Source organism: Marmota marmota, unplaced genomic scaffold (assembly GCF_001458135.2).
Source record: "Marmota marmota marmota unplaced genomic scaffold, marMar, whole genome shotgun sequence".
Classification (NCBI taxonomy): Eukaryota; Metazoa; Chordata; class Mammalia; order Rodentia; family Sciuridae; genus Marmota; species Marmota marmota.
This window is the reverse complement of record NW_025999842.1, coordinates 20,379,397-20,406,845: the sequence shown is the minus strand read 5'-3', so window position 1 is coordinate 20,406,845 and position 27,449 is coordinate 20,379,397. Positions and strand designations below refer to the sequence as shown.

The 27,449-nt window shown below is 35.4% G+C and overlaps 1 non-coding gene and 1 pseudogene across 1 annotated transcript; one reads left to right on the top strand and one right to left on the bottom strand.

Moving 5' to 3' along the window:
• The window catches only part of LOC107151776, a 79,663-nt pseudogene extending 61,183 nt beyond the window's left edge, over positions 1–18,480 (top strand).
• Positions 2,342–2,448, bottom strand: LOC125616013. The gene has a single exon (XR_007346611.1). It is a non-coding gene; the product is annotated as a U6 spliceosomal RNA (small nuclear RNA).
• Positions 18,481–27,449: the final 8,969 nt, after the last annotated feature.

Here is a 27,449-nt window from a genome sequence, read left to right as displayed (position 1 = left end):
GTCTGACTAGCTCGAGAGACCTTCTCTTTTGCTTGATCTAAAATGTCTTTCTCCATGGTCTGAACCTCTAACAATTTACTTAACATCTTTTCGGTTTGTTTTTTACTAATTTCTAATCTACTATAAAGATAACGCAACCCAATAAGATAACACAAAACAAAACCGAAACTGAATGAAACAAAAACGGAATAAAAAATCATTGTATCAATTTTCTCTTCCTCAGGGCCGACAAACTTCAAACCTTTAGTCAACCATTTTTTCCAATTTGCCTGAGAAATTTCTAGGGATAGGCAGCTTGAAACAAAAACAAGATAAATCAAAACAATAACACATTGTTTTTTGAACTGGTCACCCATTCTTTCGATCTTCCTCAGGGGTGAGCAATTTCACTTACCTCCAAGCTTTAGACGTTCCCCGTAGGAGCCGCCAAATGCCGCAGTCTGGCTGGGCACAAAATCAGAAATGCAATTATAGTGGGCAGAACCCAGGCACACCAACTTGTTATCAGCTGACACGCTGTCAGGATAACACAGGTGTCGAGAAGCAAAAATTATCCTGCAACCTCATATATGCATAAAAACTGGAATCATTTTTTTTAACTCATATTTTAAAAGTGTCTGTGATGATCCTCATGTGCATGGCAAAACCTTTCTATCAATTCAGGCAAAATCCCTCTTTCTTCCAGAGTGTTTTTAGGTTCCAGGTAGTGTGATAGTACCCAGATGAGGGGGAAGAGAAGGGCAAGGATACGAATCTGTTGTGGATCCAGACGCCACAACGGCATCTGCTGAGTTATCCTTGATTGTGTCTGTTCTTCATGGTTAGTTCTTCAATTTCTGCTGTGCTGCTTATGGTTCTCAGGCACAAGTTTTCCACAGCTCCAATGGATGTTCACAGAGGGCATGGATTCATTTGCTGCCATTCTGGGGTGTCACAAAACCTGATGGGGGCAGAGATCTCTGGTCTCAGGTTCAAGAGAATCATTCCCTTGTTGGAAAACTCACCCTGCTCCTTTTATTATCTCCCCAAGTCTTGACCCCCCGTTCTACTCTTCCTCTGATGTGCACAGTTGACCCTTTCCAAATCAAATGTGAAGTGTAGGCAAACTCCAACAAAACAGATCAGGATCCCATTTGCCCCTAAGTCCTGCTGCATGGAAATTCTGGCACTGCCTCCTTGGGCACCTCTAATAAGCCCCTTCATTGAATTTCTCTGAGGCATTCCTCCCAATGTCTGTCCTACTGCTTTGATTTTCCTTAGCGACTGGGCAGGATTGCCAAGTATCTAAATGACTAGGTGTGATTCTGACTCCTTCATCAGAAATTATAGCTGAGGTCAGGTCAGACTGACAAGAAGAGAAGTCAATTGGTAGTGGATGACCTCCTCTCTGGCTGATATTCTTTCGTAAAAACACTTACAACCTTACATGTTTTAGGAACATTTGATGAATTCTAATAAAATATTCTGCTAACATTCATCTATTAATATACTTTTGTGATAATAATTATGTGAATATTTTAATAACTGATTAAGAATAACTTTCCTCTGGTTTATAGTGTTTTATTTGTATCTTATTCCAACACATTTTGTGGGGTTTGAATGTCATGGAGTTTTCTGCATGAGACTGCTAGTCATTTTAGTTAATTGTGTTATTATAAAATCTAACTTATTCCAGAGATAATTCTATCACATATTTAATGGTAATTGGAACATTCACAGACTTTCTCTTCTTCTACAAATAGAAAATCTCTAGGTACCATGAAATGGAGTTGAATCATCATACAGATTGGGTTCAAATCTTGGTAGTGAAAGAAAAATATGTTTGAATTCTTCAAGTCTTTCTTTCTTCCTCTGGAAAATGGGCATAAATTAATCACTTTTATGAAGAATGTACATTACTCTGAATACCTGCCCCAATAACAGATATGGATATGTCTAGTAAAAATCGAGAGCACAATAATAAAGTCAAAAGAGTTTACTAAAGGAAAAAGACCTTTGTGTTATTCAGCTGAGGTTACAGGTGTTCCAGAAGTAGTGCAGAAGTCAAAAAAGACCTTGTTTTAAATCTTATCTCTTATTTCTCAGCCACTGGCAAGTAGTTTCTTTGAGCCTTACTTATGTCAGTTTTAAAAAAGTTCAGGGCAAGAAAGAGATGTATAATTGAAAGGGTTGTTAAGCCTAAATGAGATAACAAATGAGCATTTTAGCAAGGTGCTTGGTCTTTAGTAAGTGCATAATAAATATTTATTTTTGGTTTTATCCATATTTTTAATTGGTGCACTATAGTCATACATAATGGTGGGATTCATTGTTACATATTCAAACATGCACATAATACCACAAAAATATGGAAAGCTTCATGAATTTGTGTGTCATTTTTGCACAGGGGCCAGGCTAACCTCCTCTGTATTATTTCAATTTTAGCATATGTGCTTCAGAAGCTAGCACTCAATGTTTCTTTTTGAATTGAAACACTAAGATAAATGAAAGTTAATTACTTGAATTACATGAAGATAATGTATTATGACACAACCCATAGTTTGTCCTATGTATATCCAAAGATATAACATTAGAAAATGTTCTTCCATAGAGTAGCTTTTTTCTCATAAATTAATTATAATAATAATTTCATTTACATACAGAGAATCTTCATGGTAATGTATCCTGTGATAACACAAATTTTACTATGACACAATGGTAATTAAGTTCTCTCCTCAACAGCATGCTTATCCTTATCAACTCCTTAATCTTACAAAGATGATACCAAATTTGATATGACAGAATTTTCAGACTGCTTATATCATTCTATGGTGAGGTTTAGGACAATCTTATTGCTGTGGTACTATTATTATCTTTGCTCAAATATGTTAGTAGAATGATGAGTTGTTACTATATTGCAGATGAGGAAACTTAGCAAAGAGATGGTCAATATCTGACCCAAGAAGAGGTCCACCATGTATATGGGGCCACCTAAGAAAAAATTTGAAATAGTTTGTCTTTAGTGCACTGTTATCCACCCTCCCTCCCTTCCTGTTGAGTAGTATAGAGCACTCATTTCTTGCCTCAGGTTTCAAACTTCCTTCACCCTTTAGCCATATCTGAAACCAATAAAAGGTATGTGGCATATTGAGTGCTTACCCATTGCATTTTTTCCCCTCCATTCCCAACCTTCCTTGGTGTTCAGTTAGGGCCAGGTGACTAGGGCTGACTGATGGAACATGAATGAAAGTGATTGATGTATGATATTTGGGCCACAGCAGTCAAGAGCTGGCCTACTTCCTTTGTTGCTTTCCTGTTCCAGAACTCTTGGAAACCACATCTTGCAATGGCAACATTCAAGATGAAAGATGCATTTCTGAGTTGCAGGGTAGAAAAAAACTATTGTTAAATTGCATTGGAATTTGTGCAAAGAAGAAATGAATCTTTTTGTGCTAAAGCACTGAAATTTCAGGGATCATCTGTTCTAGTTCCTCATGAATAACTTCAAAAGAGAAAAAGATATTAATTGGCACTGTTGTAATTGTGTGCTTGCTTCCCCTCCCCCCCACCACACACAGTTTTAATTGGTGCTTTGTAGCTGTACATAATGGATTTATTGTTACATATTTTTACATGCACACAATATAACAATATAGTTTGGCCAATATCACACCTCAGCACTCCCCCACTCCTTACTGCTACTAATCTCCCTTTGATTTTTAGGAGATCCATCTCCACATTTCTTTTCCTTTTTTATCTCTAACTTATGCTTTTGAGAGAAAACATACAACCCTAGACCTTCTGAGTTTGACTTATTTGGCTTAACATGATGGCCTCTAGTTCCATCCATTTTCCTGTAAATGACATAATTTCATTTTTTAATATATGTGACAATATATGTGTGACAATAGGCTCTATTTTGACATATTATACATACATGGGGTGCAACTCATTACAATTTTGATCCCATTCTTGTGGTTGAACATGATGTGGAGTCACACTGGTCATGTATTCATATGTGAGCACAGAAAATTATGTCTGATTTTACTCTACTATCTTTGGATTCCCACCTGCTTCTCTTCCTTTCATTCCCCTTTGTCTAATCCAATGAACTTCTATGTTTCCCTTCCCTACCCTCCCTTGTTATGGGTTAGCATTCACATATCAGAGAGAACATTCTAACTTTGATTTTTGGGGGACTGACTTATTTATTCCACTTAGCATAATATTCTACAGTTCCATCCATTTACCAGCAAATGCCATAATCCCATCCTTCTTTATAGCTGAGTAATATTCCATTTTCTTTATTTATTTATCTGTTGAAGGGCACCTAGGTTGGTTCCAAAGCGTGGCTACTGTGAATTTACTTTTATAAACATGAGTATGCATGTATCATTGTAGTAAGATGACTTTGATTCTTCAGGATAAATACTAAGGAAAGGTATAGCTGTTTTATAGGGTGCTTTCATGCCTGATCTTTTGAGGCACCTCTCTAATAATTTCTTTCTTTCTTTCTTTCTTTTTTTTTTTTTGAGAGAGAGAGAGAGAGAGAATTTTTTTAATATTTATTTATTTATTTATTTATAGTTATTGGCGGACACAACATCTTTATATGTGGTGCTGAGGATCGAACCCCGGGCCACATGCATGCCAGGCAAGCGCACTACCACTTGAGCCACATCCCCAGCCCAATAGTAATTTCTTTTTTTAATATTTATTTTTTAGTTGTAGTTGGACACAATACCTTTATTTTGTTTATTTATTTTTATGTGGTGCTAAGGATTGAACTCAGGGCCTTGCATGTGCTAGGTGAGCACTCTGCTGCTCAGCTACAACCCTACCCCCTCCATACCGATTTCCATAGTGGTTGTGTTAATTTACAGTCTCACCAGTAGTGTAAAAGTGATTCCTTTTTTCACATCCTGTCCAGCATTTACTATTATTTGTATTCCTGATGAGTTCTGTTCTGACTGATGTGAGATAAAATCTCAGTATAGTTTTAATTTGCATTTCCCTAGTTGCTGATGATGTTGAACATTTTTTCATGTATTTATTGGCCATTTTTTGTATTTCTATTTTTGAGGAATGTCTGTTTAATTCATTTTCCCATTTAATAATTGAGTTATGTGATTTTTTGTTGTAAATTTTTTTGAACTTCTTATATTTTCTATATATTAATCCTCTGTAAGAAGAGGAGCTAGCAAAGGTTTTCTTCCATTCTGTAGGTTCTGTCTTTGCATTCCTAATTGTTTCCTTTGCTGTGCAGAAGCTTTTTAATTTGATGCCCTCCCATTCATTAACTCTTGACATTATTTCCTGAGCTTTCGGGGTCCTATTGAGAAAGTCATTGCCGGTGACTAAAAGCTCAAGTGTTGACCCTATGTTTTCTTCTAGGAGTTGCATAGTGTTTGCTTTCCTTTTTTGTAAAGGGCACCAGAGTTTGGTTTTGCCAGAATTGCATATAAACGGAATCATATAGCTTAAGTCTTCTGTGTCTCATTTATTGTACTGATCATAATATTAATGGGACTTATCCAAATTTTTGCATGTCTAGTCCTTTTGATTCTTTAATATTAGCCCACTATATGGATATATCACAATTTGTTTATCACATTTACTCACTGTTAGACATTGATTTGTTTTTAGTTTTGCGTTGTTTTAAGTATGTGTGTGTGTGTATGTGTATATATATATATATATATATATATATATATATATATATATGGCAGTTGTTTTGAGAATTTGAGTATAATCTGTGTATGTTTTAATTTCTCTTATATAAATTCCTAAGAATAAAATGGTTGGACCACATAGTGGGTTTAGCTTTTGAAGAAATGCCTAAATTTTCCAGAGTTATCAGACCGTTTTCCATTCCCACTAACAGTGTACAAGAGTTCCAGTTGCTCTGCATCTTTGTTTTTTAAATGTTATTTTTATTTTTTAACATTGTCTGACTTATTTTTTTATTTATTTTTTAAAAAAGTTTTAAACTAACTTTTATTGATACATTACAATCATACACAGTAGTGGGATCATTGTTACATATTTATACATGCTTGTCTTACTTTTAAACTTTAGCCATTCTGTTAAGTGCATAGTGATATCTCATTCTACTGACCAATGGCGTTGAACATCGTCTCACATATTTGTTATCTACATCTTCTTCCTACATCTCTTCTTTGTGCTCAAAGCTTTTGACCACTAAAAGATCTGACTGTTTGCTATCTTTTTGTTAAATTAAAAACATTTCATATATTCTGAATAGAAATACTTTATCAGCTAGATGATTTAAAAATATCTTCTTCTGGTTGTGGCTTGCCTTTTTATTATCTTAACAAGGCTTTTAAATAGAAAAGTTTGGAATCTATGAAACCCAATTTATTACTTTATTTCTTTTTTGATTTATGCTTTTTGCATCCTCAGACATCTTTATCTAATTCAAAGTCACAAACATTTTGTTCCATTCTTCCTTTGAGAAGTTTTATTATTTTGCTAGTACACTTTGAAATATTTTCATTTGTGAAGTGATTTATATTTACTTTTGCATGTAGATACCAAATTATTCCAGCACCATTGTTGAAATGTTATCTTTTATCTATCTACCTTAACATTTTTATTTATTAACTATTTGCCATATTGGTCTAGATTTATTTCTGGATCCTCTATACTGTCCCATTGATTCTCATGCTTATCCTTATTTCAATATTATATCACTTTGCTTACTGTAGGAATTCTTGAATTTAGATAGTGGCAGTTCTCCAATCTTGTCAGCCTACCCAAAAGTTACTCTAGGTCCTTTGGATTTCAGTATAAATTACATAATCAGTTTGTCAATTTTTTGGCAGAAACTCATAAGGATTTTGACTGGGAATGCAATGAATCTCTATGCCAACCTTGAGCTTCCAATATGAATCTCAGTATATTTCTCTATTTATTTAATTGTTCTCTAGTTTCTTTCAGAAAATGTCTTGTAGGTTTTTTTTAGGGTGTAGATTTTGCACATATTTAAAAATTATATCCTTTGTGGTTAATATTTTCTGTCACTATTATAATTTTTTTTTCAATTTCCAACTCTTCATTGCTAACATAGAGAATTATAACTGATTTTTATACTGACCCTGGATTGTATAAACTTATTAAACCCAGTTTTAGTTTTGCTTTTTAGAATATTCCATAGGACTTTTACAAACAGTAAACTCATCTGAAAAAATATAAATATACAGCTTTACAGATGGGATTTCAGGTGCAAAAATCCCAGGGGAAACATTGGCAAAGTACTTTGTGGGTATAATTTGTGAAAGTGGATGACAAATTCATCTGTGAATGAAGCTGACTTCAGAGTTTAGGGGGGAAAAGCAAAAGACAGAATAAACAAACAGTTTTTCCCATAGATTTGTGCTCTGAATTCTAACTATAGTGCTTCTCTGCACTTAAGCTTTTAGGTTAATCAGTAGAAGTTGTGATAAAATTTAAATTAAATACAGTTATTATATGACTCTCAATGGGACTGGAGAATTGGGGTTTGATTAAACTTTTCAGCAAAGTGACTATAGTCATTTTAAAAAGAGGTGCAGAAAAACCATAGTGTTATATTAATTATCAGATTAAGTATAAACAATTAAAATTAATAGGAAACAGATATACAAATATTACTCATCACTCATATTCTCCTTTTAAGAATACCATAAAAATAACTCTATGGTTAAATATTTATTGATAAAGGTTCACCATATTTTCTTCATTTAATTTCTTAATATCATCCAGCTCTCTCCCATTCCTGCCAGCTCTGGCCATTTTATCATGCCTGTGGTTAATTTATATTCTACTGAAGAAATATCTTCCAGAAAAATATGCTTGTCTGGTTAAAAGCTATAGCATATTAAAGACCATAACTCTTTCAAAGTTTCAGAAGGCAGTAAAACCAATGTTTTTAAAGTCAGAGAATATGCTTATAATGTTTTTATGGATGATTCATTTTAAAAATAATGCTAATCTTATATCATAGTTACACTGCCTTTTCTCAAATGCACATATAGCTTTACAATGTTCATCACTTTTTAAAAGGGTCATTTTTATCCCCCACCAAAATGTTAATTTCTTCAAAATAGTTTATTTTCCCTTGACACTGCATTCCAGTCTATATGTAAATTGAATCACATTCAGATTAAATTAAAATAACAGTGAATTATGGGGGCTGTTTTCTCACATGAAGTCTTCTCTTAGTTAACCTTTCCACATGAAAGAGAGAATCTGTATCTGGTGTCTACTGAACCTGTTTGACATTCTGGAGATGTCAGCATCCTGAAGAATACATTTTGGCTGGTCTGGGTAATGCTTTTGTTGCATAAAAGAACTAAGCTGGAGAGGGATTTGTGATTTTTCAATTCTAGAAATAGTATGAAGTAAAACCTAATGACCCCACACAGAGTTCAGTGTTTGTGTCATGTTTATTTGGTCAAACAGAAGGTGATTTTTTTTTCTGCTATTAATGCTTGGCTTTTCATAGACTCTGGCATAAAGCATTGGCAGAAAGCAGTGTGTCAGGGGCATGTTACATTTCATTAACTGAATGTGGGTAGGCGAGTGAATCCCACTTCTTTTTGAAGTCAAGCACATTTCCTCACCTAAGAACATAACATTTTAATTTGTATTCATTTTCACTCAATAGAAAATTCTATTTCCATCCCATCTCCCTTTTATTTTGCAAATTAGTAAGCAACAATATAATGTAATATCTAAAAATATTTTCATGGGATAATTTTAAATATTCCCAAGTGAAAAATATATTCTGTGAAGAAGGGCATATTGTGTTCATTCCCTTAACTTTCTTAAGTTTGTTTTAATGTCTCTCTTTTTTTTTTTCTCAATTCACTTTGAACAGGTTTTAGGAGAGCATTTAGAATGTCTTTATCTGTTAAGAATTAAAATTCCATTGTTAGTTTCCCACAAATCTCTTGTCTTTTAGTCTGCATTTTCTCAGGGAATGTGCCAGTTCTGATGGTATTATCATTTTAGTCTCTCAGAATCACTTGTGCATCTTTTTGTGAAGTGTTTTTGGAATTAGTATTATCAAATTCCAAATATGGTGAGAAAAAGTAGAGCAGGAGTAGGTGCGAGAGAAAAAAAATAGGAGCTGGATGGGAAGAAACTTTTGGAATCTTGGTGATGTTCAACTAAATTGGAAATCTCATAAAAGGCTTACCAACCTTGGCATTTATTGAACACTTAGTACATTGTAGGACCTGCAAAAAGTGCCTTCAGTAATTTGTCTCACCGAATTATCTCTTATGAGGTAAGCACTTTTATTATACCCCCTGTAAGGTGGGGAAATGAAGAAGTAAATAAAGTGACTCCTCCAAGGTTATACAACTACTAACAAAAAAATGTGATGCCAACTTAGGTTTGCCTAGTTTCAATGTGTACTGTAAATCCAAATCTACAGTACTGCAAGCAGCTCTGTGAGGAACATACATTTCCAAAAGGGCTTCTTTTCTCCTGAGATTACTCAGAATGGGGCTTTATCTTGTGTGTTTGGCTTTATGTTCCTCTGACAATATGTAGCTAAACCCTCAACCCTCTAGCTGTCCCCCCACCAAAAAAAAAAATCTCTGAAATTTTATTCTAAACATTTTACACAAGTCACTTTGTAAATAAAAATGCAATTGAAACAGAGAGGTATTAGGTGCAAGCCAGCATGAAATTTGTCCTGTTAGCCAAACCATGCTGATGGTCCCAAGAGGGACTTGCTGGAGTCAAGGCAATGCTCGGAGAGGGATATCTGAACTGAACTCCCCTCTCCCAGACAAGTTCCACCTTGTTGCCTGCAAGCACCCTGCTTTCATTGTGGCTGCATCTTGTTATACCGAGTGAGAATCAACTTTCCAGCATCTTATCTTTCACAAACTGGAAATAGCTATGGTTAGAGATGTAGACGTTTTATTTAAAATATGAAAAACTGTAACAGTGTAATCCTTCTCTAGTTCCCATCCCCCACATTTATATCCATCTTTGATCTTGTGTCTCAGAAAGGACGAATTGTTTTGTGCCCTGAATTCATTTGTGCATTGGTGCATCTGATTTCAAAAATGATGCCTTCTATGTAACAGAAAGTATCATAAGGGACTGGGGCAAGTGAAACTGGCTTGGAACTGATTTCCTGGCCCCTTGTGAAGGATGCCAGTGTTTCTTCCACTCATAGTTACCAGCACAGTCTTTACCAAGCATTTTGTCCTATTTTATGTGGGGGCATGCTATGTGGCAACTGAATTTTAGCTAAGGTAATTATATTCCATGTGTTTAAACTTTTCACTAATAACCTTAAAAGTATTCCAATTACATAAATCATTCTTCCCAATTCGTGTTGACTCTATTGAGTTCTACTGTGATTTGTGACTGTTCTACTGGGTTCAAAAGTAGCAAAGTCTTGTTGAGCAGCAGTGTGTGAGGAAGAGGATTTCTTGATCAAATCAATTATTGGTAAATTCAGATTTAATGTGAAGGTCCTTTTGCTTCAGTCTTGTTACAATTGTTTTTCAAAAAATGATTTGCAAACATAGCATATAGAATGTAATGTAAGAGTTGATGCCTGAGAAGCCCTGGGTTTATTATTTTCTCAATGAAGTTCCTAGAGAGAGCTCTACAAATTTATGGTCTGTGTCTCTGGGTCTCTTCTTGTTTGAGTTTATGTTCTGGTTTCCTTAGATGCCATTTGATCTGGGGCAATTTCCCTTATCTTGTTTAAACCTCAGTGTCATCATTTGTAAAATAATAACTATCTCTAAGAGATTTGGGGAGGAGTCAATGAGTTAATTCATGCTAATGTCTCAGCACAATGTCTGGCACCCTTGAATGTGGAGTGTTAGTTATCATTCATATTTCTTAAACTCTTAGTGTTTGCTGGCCTGAACACATTCTTTGGCAATGACTTTCCTTTAGATAGTTGCCACATAAATTATTTTCTTTAACATTTGCTTCTTTCATTTGTAGTACAGGAAAAAACTTCTGCAGCAGGCTAGCTGTGGATTAGTGCACATAAAATGTTTTATGTAATTTAGCAAACGAAATATTTTATAGAGAAGGAAACAACTTAGTTGTGATGGATGTATATAAACAGAAGGCAAACAAGGTCACTGACTGAAGAATCAGAATTTCACATTCCTATTTTTGAATTTTTAAACAATCCTCGGGGCTAGCGGGGCTAGCGATGTATCTCAGTGGTAGAGCTTCTTTAGCATGATTGAGGCCTTGGGTTTGATCTCTAGAAACTAACTCTCTCTCTCTCTCTCTCTCTCTCTCTCTCTCTCTCTCCCTCTCTCTCTCCTTAATAATCTGCATTGATACCTAAATGGCTCTCCACAGAGAGGCAGCTAATGACAGAGGGGAGGGTGTGTATCTCATTAGATGCCTGCTTGTTTCTCCCTCCATCTTCACACCCCCTCCTTCCTCTACCTGGGCATTGCAAAGAAAACTAGGAAATGGCTTATTTGTCAGCTATCAGGACCCTCTCTGGCCATCCTCCCCATCATAGAAGGTCAATGTACAAAGGTCACCTTCCAAGGTCTCCACACTAAATACTCTGACCTCACTGCCAAATCACTTTCCCAGAGAGTGACACCAGATCATGTGTCACTTTTATGAACTTTCAGTCTGGTTAAATCTGATGTTGTGTGAAACTTTCTTTTTAGTTAAAATAAGTGCTCTCTAAAAGCAAATACTATAGATGTTTTCAGCCTGCTTTCACAATTTTTAAGATTTCTTTCTTGAAAATTGAAAGTATATTTGGAATATAGTATCACAGCAGGAACCTAGAATTTGCTGATTAGCTCCTTGTTAACCTATTACATTTAAATAGAGCATTAAAACAAAGTTACAATCCATGACTCATTCATTGCAATGAACTCATTTAGGAAGTGTATTTGAATTTCATTGAGTGGAAGAAGCCTACAGTTTGATCAAAGAGTTGGTTCATATAAACATCAAGTTTATGTTTGCCCACTTAAAAGCCAATTTTTATTGCTTTAAAAGTGTTCACTTTAATCTTATTAAATGTACAATGGTAGATTGCTTACAACTTTGGTTTCACTAAAATGAATAAATATGTTTTACACTTAATTTTGAAAACATTGTAATGCTAATTTCATCATTTAATTAAGAAATTAAAATCCTCTTGTATCTTTTAACCTCCAAAGCTAACTCACTAAAATATAAAATTAAAACAGATTACCTTCTTAAAAAACTCAAATTAGATATTAAAGCATTTTTTATTGTTAATATACATATATATTTCATAATTTAATTTTCACTTATATTATGGCAAAGACAGACTTGAATTTTTAATTCTTTTAAATGATTAGAGTTATTTGACAACTGTTGTCTATGTTTATTTTCTTTCTTTTGTACTGGGGATTGAACCCAGGGGTGTTTTACCACTGAGCTATATCCCTAGTACTTTTAAAATTTTGAGACAGGGTCCCACCAAGTTATTGAGGCTGGCCTTGAACTTATGATCCTCCTTCCTTAGCCTGCTGAGTTTCTGGGATTACAGGTGTGCTCCATGCCCAGTTTGTTTACGTATATTTTGTGCATTTTTCTAATTATTACTTTGTCTAGGCCCATAATTATCTCTAAGTTAGTTGAGTATATTTACCTTGCCTTTACAAATTGTCATTTTTATAGGGAATATTTATATAAAAGATAATTTGCTATTGAAATTCCAAATGTAAGTTGATGTTTTAAAAATACAAGCTTAATGATATTTTTAATGCACTTACCGGATTACCTAAATTTGTAATGAAATTAATACAAAAATTTCAGTTGTTATGTTTTTAATCTAATTTCAATCAGCAAAAATCCTGTGTACTTATTTTCTGTTTGGAAGAAAAGCTGAGGATCCAAAACATATTTGATTCTACAGATCAGAAAAAACAGATTGTTACAATCCTGCTTGCTCTGATAGGTTCACTAAATTTGGTTGAAATTTTTACGCATAAATCTTCATTTGAACTCTCCAGAAGCCTATGGCCTACAGTAATGCTATCTATATATGAGGGAAATAATGTGGAATTTGCCAGAGAATCAACAATTTTTCTATATTAGGAAGACTGTAATAATTTTACAAGTTGAAAAACACTTATAAATTTACATAGGGCTGGTGCTAGATGATTAAACATTATAGCTGTAAAAAACAGTAGGTGGCTTCTTCTTCTTCTTCTTCTTCTTCTTCTTCTTCTTCTTCTTCTTCTTCTTCTTCTTCTTCTTCTTCTTCTCATAGCTTGAATTAATCAAGGTAGAGGATGAAAAATTGGAACAATAAAACCTTGAAATGACCAAATCATAGGCTTCCAGCAGAAGGGAAAAACCTCCAGAAACTTCTTTCAAGTTTGGTACAGCTGTACTCTCCAAAGTAGAGTTCTGTCATATTTATACAGATCTCTACATATGGATATTATATAATTTATTTCCTTGAGTCACAGCAATTTAAAGTGCTAAATTAATTCATTTTTGTGACTATAATAAAATACCTGAATTCGGGTACTTATAAAGTAAAAAGGCTTGTTTGATTCACAGTTTTGGAGGTTCAAAAGAATGACACCAACATTGGCTCAGCTCTAGTGATGACTTCATGGTAGAAGGCATTGCCATGGCAATAGCACTTGAACCCTTGGGGAACACACTCAACTCAAACCCTATCTGAACCACAGCCAGTTCTCGGCAGCCTATTACTGTATCTCTATTTTCTTATGTACATTATGAGATCAGTGTAGAAGAACTTAGGCACAAAATCATCCCTGAGTTCTTTGACAAATAATGCCTGAGTGGCAAGTTGATGGGCTGTCTTTTCTATCTGATTGCCACACTTTGGTTCAAAGTCCAGTAATTTCCTTCATAAGACTATTTTTGGAGGAGTGAAAATCCATTATTTTCTCTTACTTTCTCTTCATTCCCAACAGTATCTCCAGGAGTTGGCCATCTTTCATGGAGATGCAGCATTAAGACAGAGGACACTCTCTAGTCCATCAATTTTACTCAGCATCTCTCTCACACCAACTCCTCAGTCCATTGATGTCAAATTTGAGTCCTGATGATGGTTCACATTTGAGTCGGAGAATAGAATACTTGAAACCATCACTGCTAAATTTGAAGTATAGAATATCTGAAATCTTCACTGTAAATTTCCTATTGCCTCTCAGAAATTTCTTTTTCAATATAAATAACACTAAAAGGGATTGAACCCAGAGGTGTTTTACCACTGAGCTACATCCCTAGTACTTTTTAAATTTTGAGACAAGGTCTCACCAAGTTGTTGAGGCTGGCCTTGAACTTATGATCCTCCTTCCTTAGCCTGCTGAGTTTCTGGGATTACAGGTGTGCTCCATTCCCAGTTTGTTTATGTGTATTTTGTGCATTTTTCTAATTATTACTTTGTCTAATTCCATAATTATCTCTATGTTAGTTGAGTATATTTACCTTACAGATGAATTTTCATCTGTCATCTTTCCTTACCTGCAAAAGTATTCATTAGATTTCTTTCTTCTGTGACCTATTGTTTAAGGTAGAGTTTCTGAAGTAAACTGTAAGATAATTTGAAATCATGCTGATGGGAGTAGATAAAGAAGACCTACATTGAGGGATCCCTGAGGTAGTTTGAGGAAGTATCAAACGAGGCCACTTTTAGGGAAAGTATATTTCCAGGATAACCAGCAACCCTTGTGTATTTACCATGTGCCAGGCTCCACATGAAGGTGTTTTACAAGTATTGACTCATTTCATTCTTACAAAAACCTTATGAGGTAGATTCTATAAGTATCCCTCTTTTACAGACACTAAAACTAAAGCAAAGAAAAGTTAAATAACCAAAGGCCATAGCCAATTATGTTAGCCTTGCTGTCACTGTGACCAAAATACCAGACAAGAACAATTTAGAGGAGGAAAGTTTATTTTGTCTTACGGTTCAGAGGTAAGTCCAGTTTTGGCTGAGTCCATTGTCTGGGCCCGAGGTGAGACAGCATATAATGGGGCAAGATCATGGTAGAGGAGTACTTCTCCCTTCATGGTAGCCAGAATAGAGAGAGTGAAGGGGGAAGGGGCCACAGGGAAGATAAACCCTCCCAGGGCATTCCCTCAGTGACATACCTCCTCCAGCCATATCCCACCTGTCTACAGTCACCACCTAGTTGGTCCATTCAAACGAGCATGGAGTTACAGTTCTCACAATCCAATTACACCTCCAAACATTCTTGTGTTAACACAGGAGTTGTTTGTTTGTTTGTTTCCATAAGTAAAGACTGAAAACTTAAGCAATACTATCTGTTCACCTGGTTCTTTGCAGAGAATAGTGAAGTTCTGGAGATGAGAAACTGTAAGGGGAAAAGAGATCAGAAAAAGGAGAGCAGGAACCCCACCAGCTAACTCACTCAGTTTAATTTTGCTTCAGATCATGTTTCACCATCCACTGGGGGTTGGGGGTTGGGTGGGCTTGAGCCTATGATCTCTCCCAGAAGTAGAAATCTGTGTTTATCTCAATTCTGTTAAGTCATGCCGCTACAAGTAAGTTTACCTTTTCTCTGTATCTCAGCTTAATTTACAAACAAATAAATTGGGTCTATAAAATAAAATAAATAGCATAAAAACTTTTAAATGTGGAGATGATAATACATACCATTGATTTTGAAAAACAATTTTGTTGTTTCACATGGAAATGACCAAAAAAACCAAGCAGCCTAAATCAAACTAGCAAAACGTGTGTGAAGGAGGAACCTTTTAAAATAAGTTCTTTAAAAACAGGTAAACTTAAATAATCACTTTGACTTTTATGATGAATATTATCTCCAAGACAAGATGAACTTTTGGTAAAATTACCTAGGTAATTCTTAATCAAGGTTATTTGTGTCCATATTCATTGACAAAAAAGAATGTTTAGTCTGGCCTGCTAGGTGCTTAGGTTTGCTTATTCTTTTGCCTGATTGATTAATGGATGGGTTGCTTTTGGGTCATACATCTAGTGTTCCAAATTCTCAGGAAAAATTTTTCATAAGTATATAAGCTAAATATGGCTGCTGAAAATTTGTTTTTTCTTTTTTAAATTGAAAGACATTTGGTGAATTCTGTCTATAGAAATGACAATTCAGACAAGAATATCCTGGGATTGATTTTAGGATCATGCTCCAGTTTTACTCTTCTCTTTGCCAGTAGATACTTGGTCACACTCCACCAGCCTGGTGTTATGTTTTTGAACTTGGAACTTCCCATCACTGGGAGTCATTACCATATATAGCTCTGGGAAATCAACTGTGTAGCTGTCAGTAGTTTCCAGCAAAGCCATCCTGCTCACTTTCCTGCTTGAATCAATAAACAGGTCTGTTATTACTCAGGCTCCTGAATATATGTCTCTATTATAATGCCCACTCTGTCATGAAGATGAGGGATAGGGTTGGATCCATAAAAGTAGAGTCAGGGAATACATATCAACCCAAACATCTCCAATATTGTTTTCATTTTAAAGTTTAAGACTGTGGATGACTTTGGAAGGATCAGATTTTTTTTTTAATGCAACCTGAAAGTTTTTCTTTAATCCTATTTCCCTGTAGAGACTGGTCTTCTACATCATGGCATATAAGCACATGGTCAAATCAACAGTAGCAAGGTGGAGAGCAAGAAGCTAGAGTCCGTTTATTCAGATGAGTAGATATCTAACCAAGTGCCATATTCACAAGGTAAAGTTAAAGAGCATTTGGAAAGAACAACCAATGCCAAGGTTTCCTTCCATGAAATATAACACAAGTTCAGGCTTCTAAACTCTACATACCTCTGACCTTTGGCTCTTTTATGTCTCTATTTTTCTGACCTGACAGACCATATGCCAATGTGCAACCCAGAGTCCCTCGCCCTTGTGATTTATAGCTTACAGCTGCTTCCCTGTCTCAGACATGGCAGCTGCTTTTCAGATGTCTTCAAACCAGGAGAGTGTTAATGTGAACTTGAGTGGCTGCAGAAGAGAAGAAGAAAAGTTGATGAAAAAATCATCTGAATTCAGTCCCAAAGCTTCCCATTGATCTTTACCTTCAGGGCCAAGCAAAATGTTTGGTTTATTTCATAAGCTAATTAGGTGTGTGAAAGGCTACTTGGCATTTGCTATTGACTGAACCCAACAAAAGTGATCACCGGGCTGGGTAATCAATAAGGGATCGATTACAAGCGTGTGATTGGATTAGCCATTTGATCAATGCTGTGTGCTAATATATTAACAAGCAAATTACCGAGCAGCCCTTAAGAGCAGAATGCTGACTCTGATTGCATTACAAACTAGTGAGATCTAATGACCCACCACGTGCAAGGGGTTAGTTATACAAATCAAGACCTGAAAGTATTTTTTTCCTTGAAGGTTTCTCTCCAGCCAAATAAAATGCTTTCTTAAGTGACATTCAAATTAAATTACAATTAACAAGCAGTTGCACTGGGATACCTAATTTCCATGTAGATTTTGTTCACAAGGAAGAGGACTTGGGAACTGCAGCTAAAATAGCCCAGAGAACTTTTAGGAAAATTCAGGTAATATCAAACAAGGCAAACACAAAGAATTCCAGAATAATCACTAATATTTCTCAAAGTTTTGGTATAGATTGGTATAAATAGATTCCCAGATTGGATATATAGAGCTCTTCCATGATAAAATCTACTGTTGCTTCTTTTTTAAAATCATATGTATCTTCCCAGCTCCCATTTTTAAGGTAAACTATTATCTAACTACTTTAACTGCAGAATGGATAAACAATGAGATGCAGCTGTGCTTATGTGCGTGCATGCGCACATGCATGCGCAGGTTGAAGAACTGTAGCTACTAGCAATAAAGGCCCTGTGCCTTTTGTGAAAAAGAATAAAGAAAAAAATTACAAGACAGAATGTAGAATGCAAAAAATGTTTTTCACTTTCTAACTTCCAAGATGGTGTTACTATTAGATCCTTCTATAAATGACCTTACAAAAGTAAAACCCCACAAAACCAGAGCTCTTCTCCTACCCTCCTTTTCCCATGATTACGTGAACCATTTATTCAATTGATTGTGCTCTTTCAGATTCCCTAAGTGGAGACCAAGCAAGCCTTTGCTCACTTTCCCTCTTAATCCTTTTCCTTTTAAGAAACCTTTTTTTCCCTTTGCCTCAGGGAAGCTGAACCGATTAGTCTGAATTCTCCAGTGTTATTTGCAGACTGGAAAGGTCTCTCTGGGCCCAGAGGCAGCGTGTCAGCCAGAGCAGCAGTGAGGCCAGGCAGGGCGGGCTCCCGCAGCGTGGAGCCTCTGAGCGGGCTGACAGGCTTGGCCTCACTGGGCCCAGGCAGGCCACAGCTGACAAAACAGCCTTCCTGGCTGCCCAGAACTGGAGGGCGGGAGGCGAGAGGCTGTCAATCAGCATCACAGAAGAGCAGGCAAGAAATATAATATCTGATGGAGCCTCCTCAGTTCAGAGACTTCAAGGTGAACCTAAGGTTGGGTTTGTCTCAGGCTAAAACACCTAGTACCTCACGCTCGGCTTTCAGGCACTAGAGGCTGCCAGCAGATTTACCTCCTGACATGCATTTAGTAAGTTTCAATTTTGGTACTGTCATAGCTAGTTCAGTGCCACCAATAGTGCCCTGTGATATTTTTATAAGAACCATTTATCCTTTTGAAGTAAAGCTGATAGAATGCAATGATCACAGGTGACAGTCCTTCCTCTCAGTTCCATTCCTTTTTGGTATTGCTTTGTGTGAAATGCAAATTTAAATGTGTGTTTTTAGATATCTTCTGTATATTTAAATGCATTTTTTAAAAAAAGTTTTGGTGTGTGCATATCAAAGCATAATGTATCAGAAGCTAGCAGTGTTCAGTTAAATATACAAAGAGCCTAACTGTCTTTAAATTTGGCAGTACATGGAACTATGAAGTCATTACATTTATTGTTGATAGACTGTCACCCCCACATTTTACCACAGGGTGAGTTCTCATAGATAAATGATAATTCTTTGGGATCTGATGCAGCCTAAACTACAGGGGCATATGGTGTAATGATACAATAATCTATGTTGCAAAATTAATTCTTTCAATCATCAATGATTACACGTCCACAATGAGGAGCAACATACTTTGAACCAGCAGTAAAATCCCTTCTAATTAATTTCTATATTCATCAAAAAGCTTAAACAGAGCAGTTGCATCTCATAAACACATGCCAGGTGCCTACAATGCCATAAATCCCTTATTGGAGTGTTTCTGATTAGTGCTTCTGACAGCATGCTACTTTCCTCCTCCTCTGGTGCTATCATTTTAAAACTTTAAGTGATAACATCATAAATATTTCTCCAGGAAGAACCATTAGTGTGGCTGTAGATGATAATGATTTTAATTATTTAAGACAGAAACCACTTGAGGGCAGGCATTCTGCTTGTCACTCATTGTGTCTAATTTTGTAATATCCTGATTTGCAGGAGGAATTTCTCTGAGAAGGTAGGTTGAAAGATAAAAAGCAAAAGAGAAATTTGTCCATGTTTGATAATTTATTTGGGGATTTGTAATTACTTCACTTGGGGAAAAACAAAAAGGAAATCTCAAGCAATTTGACAAACATGGATCATTAGAATGTCTTTCATCCTGTTGGGAATGGTGGCATTAACCTAAAATCTTAGCAATTTGGGAGGCTGAGGCAGGAGGATGGCAAGTTTGAGACTAGTCTCAACACTCTAGTGAGATCCTCTGCAATTAAGTAAGATTGTCTACAACTGAAAAATAAAAGGGGGTGGGGAAGAAGCTCAGTGGTAAAGTGCCCCTGTGTTCAATCCCCAGTACCAAAAATTTAACAAAAAATTATTACATCTTGAATATCATCTATATACTATATACATCTTCTAATCAATAGTTTATTTTTTAATTTTGATTTCCAGATTGTCTCATTGTTATGAGACAAAAGCTCACATATGAAACAAAGCAAGAAGCTTCAGGAGAAATGATTATGTGTAGTCTTAACCCCAATCAGTGAATTAATCCCCTAACAGGGGTTAACTGTTGGCTGGAGGAGGTGGGAATTGGGGGTGTGGCTTTGGGGCATATATTTGTATCTGGCAAATGGAGACTCTTTTTCTCTGCTTTCTGATTATGATGTGTGTTGCTTCCCTCTACCATGATGTTCAGCCTCATCTTAAGCCCCAAGAAATGGAGCTGGTCTTCTATGGACTAAGACTTCTGAAACTGTGAACCCCATATAAACTTTTCCTTTTTTACAATTGTTTTGGTTGGATCCATTTAGTCATAGCAGTGAAAAAGCTGATTAAAACATTTATTTTACCCACTTCCTTGCTATGTTCAATGATCATTAATAGTAAAGATTTAGTTGTGATGGTTACCATCAGTTTGAAAATAATTATGCTTGAGAATGTTAGTTTCCTCTGGTTTTATTTAAAACCTTATGGAGCCTGGTGCTGCCCTTCTCTTGAGTGGGGTTGCAAGCCATGCTTTTTGCTATCTTTCTCTCATAGAGGATCAATCTTCCCCACACAGAAATGGTTTCATTTTTGAAACCCCCAGTAGATTGGGCTATTGCTTGGCTGTAGTATAGTAGCTCATGTGTTATTTTGTGAAGAACTGATGATTAAGCAAGATGAGAAAGCAAGAACGGGTGGTGAGCTGAAAATTGCATGAGAGATATGGCATCCAAGAAGTGAAATGGTTCTGATTAAAAAAAAAAAACTTTATAAATTATTTCTTAGGGATCTTCAGATCCTTTGGGATGGCTAATATAAAAAAAACAAAAACAGAAAACAACAAATGTTAGAGAGGCTGTGGAGATTGGAATACCTACCTGACCACTCTGCTAATGCGAGTTTAAAATGATACAGCCACTATGGAAAATAGTATGAATTCATTCCACTTCTGAATATGGTCTTAAATTAACTGAAAGTATGGATATTTTAGTCAGCATTGTGTCTCTGTGACCAATATACCTGGTAAGAGAAACCTTAGAGAAGGAAAACTTTATTTTGGCTCACAGTTTCAGAGTTTCAGTCCCTGGTAGGCCAACTCCATTGCTCTGACCCTGAGGTAAGGCAGAACATCATGGTAGAAGGGCATGGCAGAGGACAGCTGCTCAGCTCATGACAGATAGGAGGCAGAAACATACATACACACAGAGAGATGCCAAGGACAAAATATTAATCCCAAAGGCACACCTCCTGGTGACTTAGTTCCTCTAGCCTCACTCTACCTGCCTACAGTTACTACCCAGTTAATCCATTCACGTGGATTAATCCACTACTTAGGTCACAGTTATCATAATCTAATTTTTTCATCTCTGAACACTCTTGCATTGTCTTACACATGAGCTTTTTGGAGACACCTTATATCCAAACCATAAAAATGGACCTCAACAAATAATTAAACACCCATACTCATGGAAGCATTTTAATAGCCAAAGGTAGAAGCAACTCAATACCATTGATGGATAAGTGAAATGTAGTATAAGCATGCAATGGAATATTAAAAGGAAAACCTTAAAAGGGGAGGGAATTCTAAAACATAATACAACATAGATGAACCTTGAGGATATTATGCTGAGCAAAATAGAGAAACTTGAGGACAATGTGCAGGTCACAAAAGGATATGAATTTTATGATTCTTTCTACATGAGGTATCCAGAATAGGCAAATTCATGGAGACAAGAAGTAGAAGAGTGGTTACCAGGGGCTGAAATGAGGAGTTATTATTCAATGGCTATAGATTTTTAGTTTGAGAGGATGAAAAAATTCTAGAGAGACAGTGGTACTGTATGGGGCATATATGTTTGGCATACATACAAATATATGCCCCAACATAACTGTACTTAATGTCACTGAATAGTACACTTAAGATGGTTAAAATAATAAATTTTATGTTATGTATATTTTACTACAATTGAAAACAATACCAGTTAGTCACAGAAGTATCTATGACTTTCATACATCTCCTGCTTTTTGAAGAGAGGGAGGCAGCAGTCATCCTCCAAAGGGTATGTTGTATTATTCTTCCTTCTTCTGGGGCCTCAAGCTGAAGGAGAATATTTTTTCATTCCCAGGCTGCTTTTGGATGCCTGGGGGTGAGGTTTTATGGGAAAGCTGAACAAGGCATTGAACTATTCTTGCTTCCTTGGTCAGCTTTCCAGAGTAAGGTTTACAATTCGCATAGGTAGACTCCTTACTAGAAGCTTCCTCTGCTGCACTGGATGAGCCACAACAAAACTTGCACATGTAATACTTCATTCAGTAAATATTCAGTGAGAGATTATATGCTTAGCCTTATCTTAAGCCTCATTTCACTCAAGGCTAAGTCTAACACTTGGCAGGAGTTGTGATCATTCCAGCCCTTGTCCAATGACTATCTACACAGATTGTCATAATAACAGTTAATGTCTGTCCCATGGGTTAGAGTTGTAACTCCAACAGGTCTTTGTCAATTTGTTCTGGTTTTTCTAATTTTTTAAAAAATTCTTTTTATCCTATTTACATTTTTTCTGCCTTGGCCTTGTAAGGGAGCAAGGGTTTGGCTAGTTTATACATACTCTTGAATGATAATGACAAATATCATTTCTTTAATGCATATAGCACCTGCAGTTTATACAACAGTTTTACATACTATCCTAAACTGACCATCCTGTTCTTTTATATTTTGAGATTTGTTTTTCTTATTCATACGCTATATGGTAGAGTCTTTGAATCTCATCTTTATCATCTGGAAATAATGTTTTTTATCCTTGTTTTAAAAGTGTAAAATATTTGATACCTTTAAAGGGATACATGCAATGTATATGTAAATTATGAAGCATAATAATGAAATGGAGTCAGAGAACTGATCATCAAATTCAAGGGATTGAACAAGGGAAAAATTATTGAGACACCTTTCTTGCTTCTCCCAGTCCCATGCATTCATCTAAGAGATAACACCCAATTTTAAAAACATTATCTTGCTTTTCTACTCTGTATATGTTCCTATGACTGTCAATTTTATTTATCAACTTAATTGGGATAAAGGATGCCCATATAATTGGTACAACATAATTTCTTGGTGTGTCTATGAGTGTATTTCCAGAAGAATATAGAGGATCACTCTTACCGATGTGGGTGGGCATCATCCAATCCATTAAGGATATGAATAGAACAAAAATAAGAAACAGTGAACTCACTCTTTGTACTTGAAATGAGACATCCATCTTCTGCCCTTGTACATTACTGCTCCTGGCTTTCAGGCCTTTGGATTTGGGACTTACACCACTGGCTTTCCTGTCCTCAGTCCTTTAGACTCAAGTGAAACATACCACATGCTTTCTTGGTTCTCCAACAGGCAGATGGTAGATTATGTAATTTGTTGGATTCCACAACTGCATGAGCTGGTTCATATAATGATATGAATATATTATAAGCAAAACAAAATTTACAATATGAATATTTAAATTTGCTTAATAAATCTCCTCATATGTATCTTTATATATCCTATTGATTCGGTTTCTCTACACAACCTTGACTAGTTGGATGTTATAATACTTAAATCTAAGCAATCTGTCATTATTCTTTTATTTTGAATATTTAAAATATTATTGTTTTCATATATTGTCTGTAACTGTTGTTTTTTTGAGTTCATCGTTTTTCTGAAAGTTATCCTTCTTGACAAGGATAGCTACAGTCTATTTGTTTTTCACTGGCATTGAGTATTTTGTGGACATACCACAGTGTTCAACACCAAACAACGTTTGGGTTGTTACCAATATTTTTTTCTTTTGCTTGTCTGAACATGGTGCTGTTTACATTCTTGTCATGCCTCCTGGTGCAGTATGCAAAACTTTTCCCAAGATGCAGTCTGGGAAGAAAACACTGGATTCTGTGTTAGTGTTAGTAATCTATTTTTCTTCCTTTAAAAGTAAAAATAAGTGGAACTGACCTCTCTTACTACACATGCATAACTTCCAGTATAGATATTCCTGATTTTTAATTCCCATTTAATTTGCTTTTGTAAACAGTATTGCTCCCCCTTATTCCAAAATGATACTCTTTCCAATCTAGTTTTCTAATATTTCTCCCATCAAATAATGCCCCAGATTGTACATTTCCAGTTTGTCTTCCAGTCCAGTTGAAGGCAGTTCTCACTCTCTGCTGTCAATCCCCAACTATCTCAAAGACTGTCAACTGAATATTTCTAGTTTATTCAGGAATTATTTAATCCCAGATATTGAAAACTATGTCAGTTCTGATGTTGAAGATAATTAATTACTGGGGAAAGAAATAGTTTAGAAATACACATGTATATTTAATGAAATCTGTAAATATTTTAGCAAGTTTTTAAAGCACTGTAATTTAATTAGATTTTCCACTCATTTAATCAAAATGTATTAAGAGCTTAATGAGAAAGGAAAGTACAGTGTACTAAAGGACAGTCATGAGGCCCAACCAAGGCCGTAGGAGTTGGGGCCAGGGAAGTCTCCCCAAGAGAAAGCATACTTAGATGATACCTGCAGGATATGGGGGCAATCTTCCAGGTAAGCGGGACCAGAGTGGTAAGTGGAAGAGTTAGTCCCAGTAGAGAGAATTACCCAAAGCTCTAAAGAACTGGAGGACCAAGGAGTGAAAGGGTTTTTGAGAAGGAATCCTGAAAAGATAAGGCAGAGGTTAGTCCATGCAGGATTTCAGAGACTACTAAAAATTTGGAATTTTTTCCCAAGGACGGTAGAATGATGAATGATAATGTTACTATTTGAAATCATATAGATATGGAGAATGTGTTAAAAGCATGTAAAGTTGGTAGATATAGCAAGAGTTCTATTATAGTGAGAGAGATTGGACTTGAACTGGGATGGTGCGTGAGGTGATGAAAAAGATTAGATATATCTGAAACATTATTAGAAGTCAGATCAGAAGAACTTGATGATTAATTGTGTGTGGGAAGAAGGTAAAGATGAGGGAAGAGTTAAGGAAATTTTCAGGTTTCTATCTTGAACATTAATTCATTGTCCCATAATTAAACACAAGGAAGTCAAAAGTAGCATTTTTAAGGCTCTACTCTGGCACTAGTTGAAAAGAAGCAGAGTAGGCAAGACCAGTTAGAGTTGGCACTGCTGATATAATAAGAAGAGAGGAAATTGCTGATATGTCTCACAGTGGAAATAATATTAGAAGTCAAAGTCTAACTTAGAACAGTTTTCTTCCTCTTTTTCTCATGTTCTTTTCCACTCTCCATGTTCCATTTCTGACATTTTGAAATACTCAGTGCTTTCTGTCTATGTCCCTCCTTCCATTATGGCTTGCTTCCAGCACCATCTTCTGTTGGAAGCAAAGTGAATCCATCTCTTTCTACAAACAAATCCTTTTTTCTTATCCTGAGCATTTGCGGCCTAGTCTTGCTGACATGGTCACCACTACTAACTTGTCTTATTTATTCATATAACCAGATTATAAACCCTCTGAGGTTTATGACTGTTCTGTAGTCATGAGCTTCTCTCCTTCCTCCTGCCTCTCTCTGCTGTGGGACCGTGTTCCAGCTCTAAAGTGACATGCAGTGAACATTGTTGCTAATCCACAGATCCATGATGGCATTGTTTTTAATCTTCATGGTTATTCAAAAAGAGATTGATGTTGATTACAAAATTAATGATATATCTCCCAAGATTATTTCCATTTTTAGTTATTATTTATAAATAAAAGAATAATCAAGCTTCAAAGTATCTGGACAACTAAACACCAAGCATCTAAGCCACTTTGTTGATTTTTTGCTCAAAATCAATATATGGCAAATATTCACATCTGTATAGGATCAGACAGAATCTAAGGATGACTCTAGATTTTGAAGGCATTTTAAATTTTGGCCTAGCCCCAGACTGGATTAAATTGGACAAAGTATTGTGAAACCATTTATTTGTTTGTTTTTTTTAATGGAAAGAACTTTTAAGATATCACTTTTTTATAGCATAAATTCAATAGGATTTTATAGTTTGAAAATCAGGAAACACATTTAACTTACAGAAGAGCAACTACAGAATTATTTTCAATTATTGATTAAGTGATTGTTAATTATATTACTTTTAAATAAATTTCTATTATTATTGACATTAATGTTATTCACATTGTTAGTAATTATGGTTTCTTAGTAAGTATAAATATTTGTGAAACATATTATATTAAAAATATAGAATAATAATTTCCATTAAAAAGTAAAAGTGATATCCCAAGAAACAGCATATACTTGCATTTTGTTTTAATCAATATTAAGTAGAAAGAGCTATATACTTCTTTTATACCTTTCATAAAGTATTGAGATTCTTTGATATTCTGCCAAGAAAAAGCATATGTAATTAATATGTAAAGTGTTCTCTGTATAAAACATCATATAATTCTAACAGAGTTATGAGATTTTCTGTCTTGAATGGTATTGATATTAATGCTTAATACTTCCATGCATTAGAAGGAGGAATGGCTTTTTTACACATGCATTCATGTGTGCATCTATTTGATAATAGTGCAAACTGTGCCCTTGGATGTGCTTCCAAACAAGCTAAAAACAGCCTTTTTAGCAAAGTTAAGTGTGCCTAGCATCTGCCCTTTACCACAATCTACGTGCCGTAATGTACTCTGACTATGACATTCCAAACCAGCAATAGCCAAAGAAAAGCAGATAAAAATGGGCACATTGCAGATAGCAGAGGTCCAATGGCATCTGTGAGTGGTGTTTTCCTCCCTTGCTGGATTCTGTTCTTAGACTAAATGAGCTATTAGTGAAATGTGACTTATACCCAGCACAAATAATACAGAACTATTCATAAGGAAATTGTGTAAGATAAAATACATATTAACTCTTAGAAACAAAAGATATGATTGATAAAAAGATTGATAGCCATCAGTAGATAAAACCAATTAATATTGGTAAAGGCATATTTTTGCTCAAATGCACCTACAAATATAATTAAGTCAATATAATTTCAATAATTCAGCTAAAAATATACTCCTGTCAATATGAAAAATAGAGTACCAATAATCCATTTTTTCTTTGACTTAGTTTTTATTTATCTTCCTTTTTTAGTATATAAAATATATACATTTTAACATTTGTATAATGCCATCAATAAAATGCCAGTTTTATCTTCACTCCTGGGTATGAATACTCCTAGACTCATTTACGGATATGAATTATACAAGCCACGACTCTTCCTTCCCTATTACATAGGACACTAGCTTGCCTTTTGTATTTGTAATCTGTATGCTGAATAAATTGGTGTTTCTTTCCCTTGAAGAGGCTACATATTTCATACATATGTGGCAGTTGTAGGTACATATGTCTGCTGTAGGTACAACTCACATCCATTGCAAGTAATTACATACAAAGGGTTATAGTGAGCAAAGTGAGTTGATAAAAATGATAATGCAAGACTCTATATTTATTCATTTGCAATGATTTCCACATCAACTTCACTCAGTTTATAAATCTAAACATT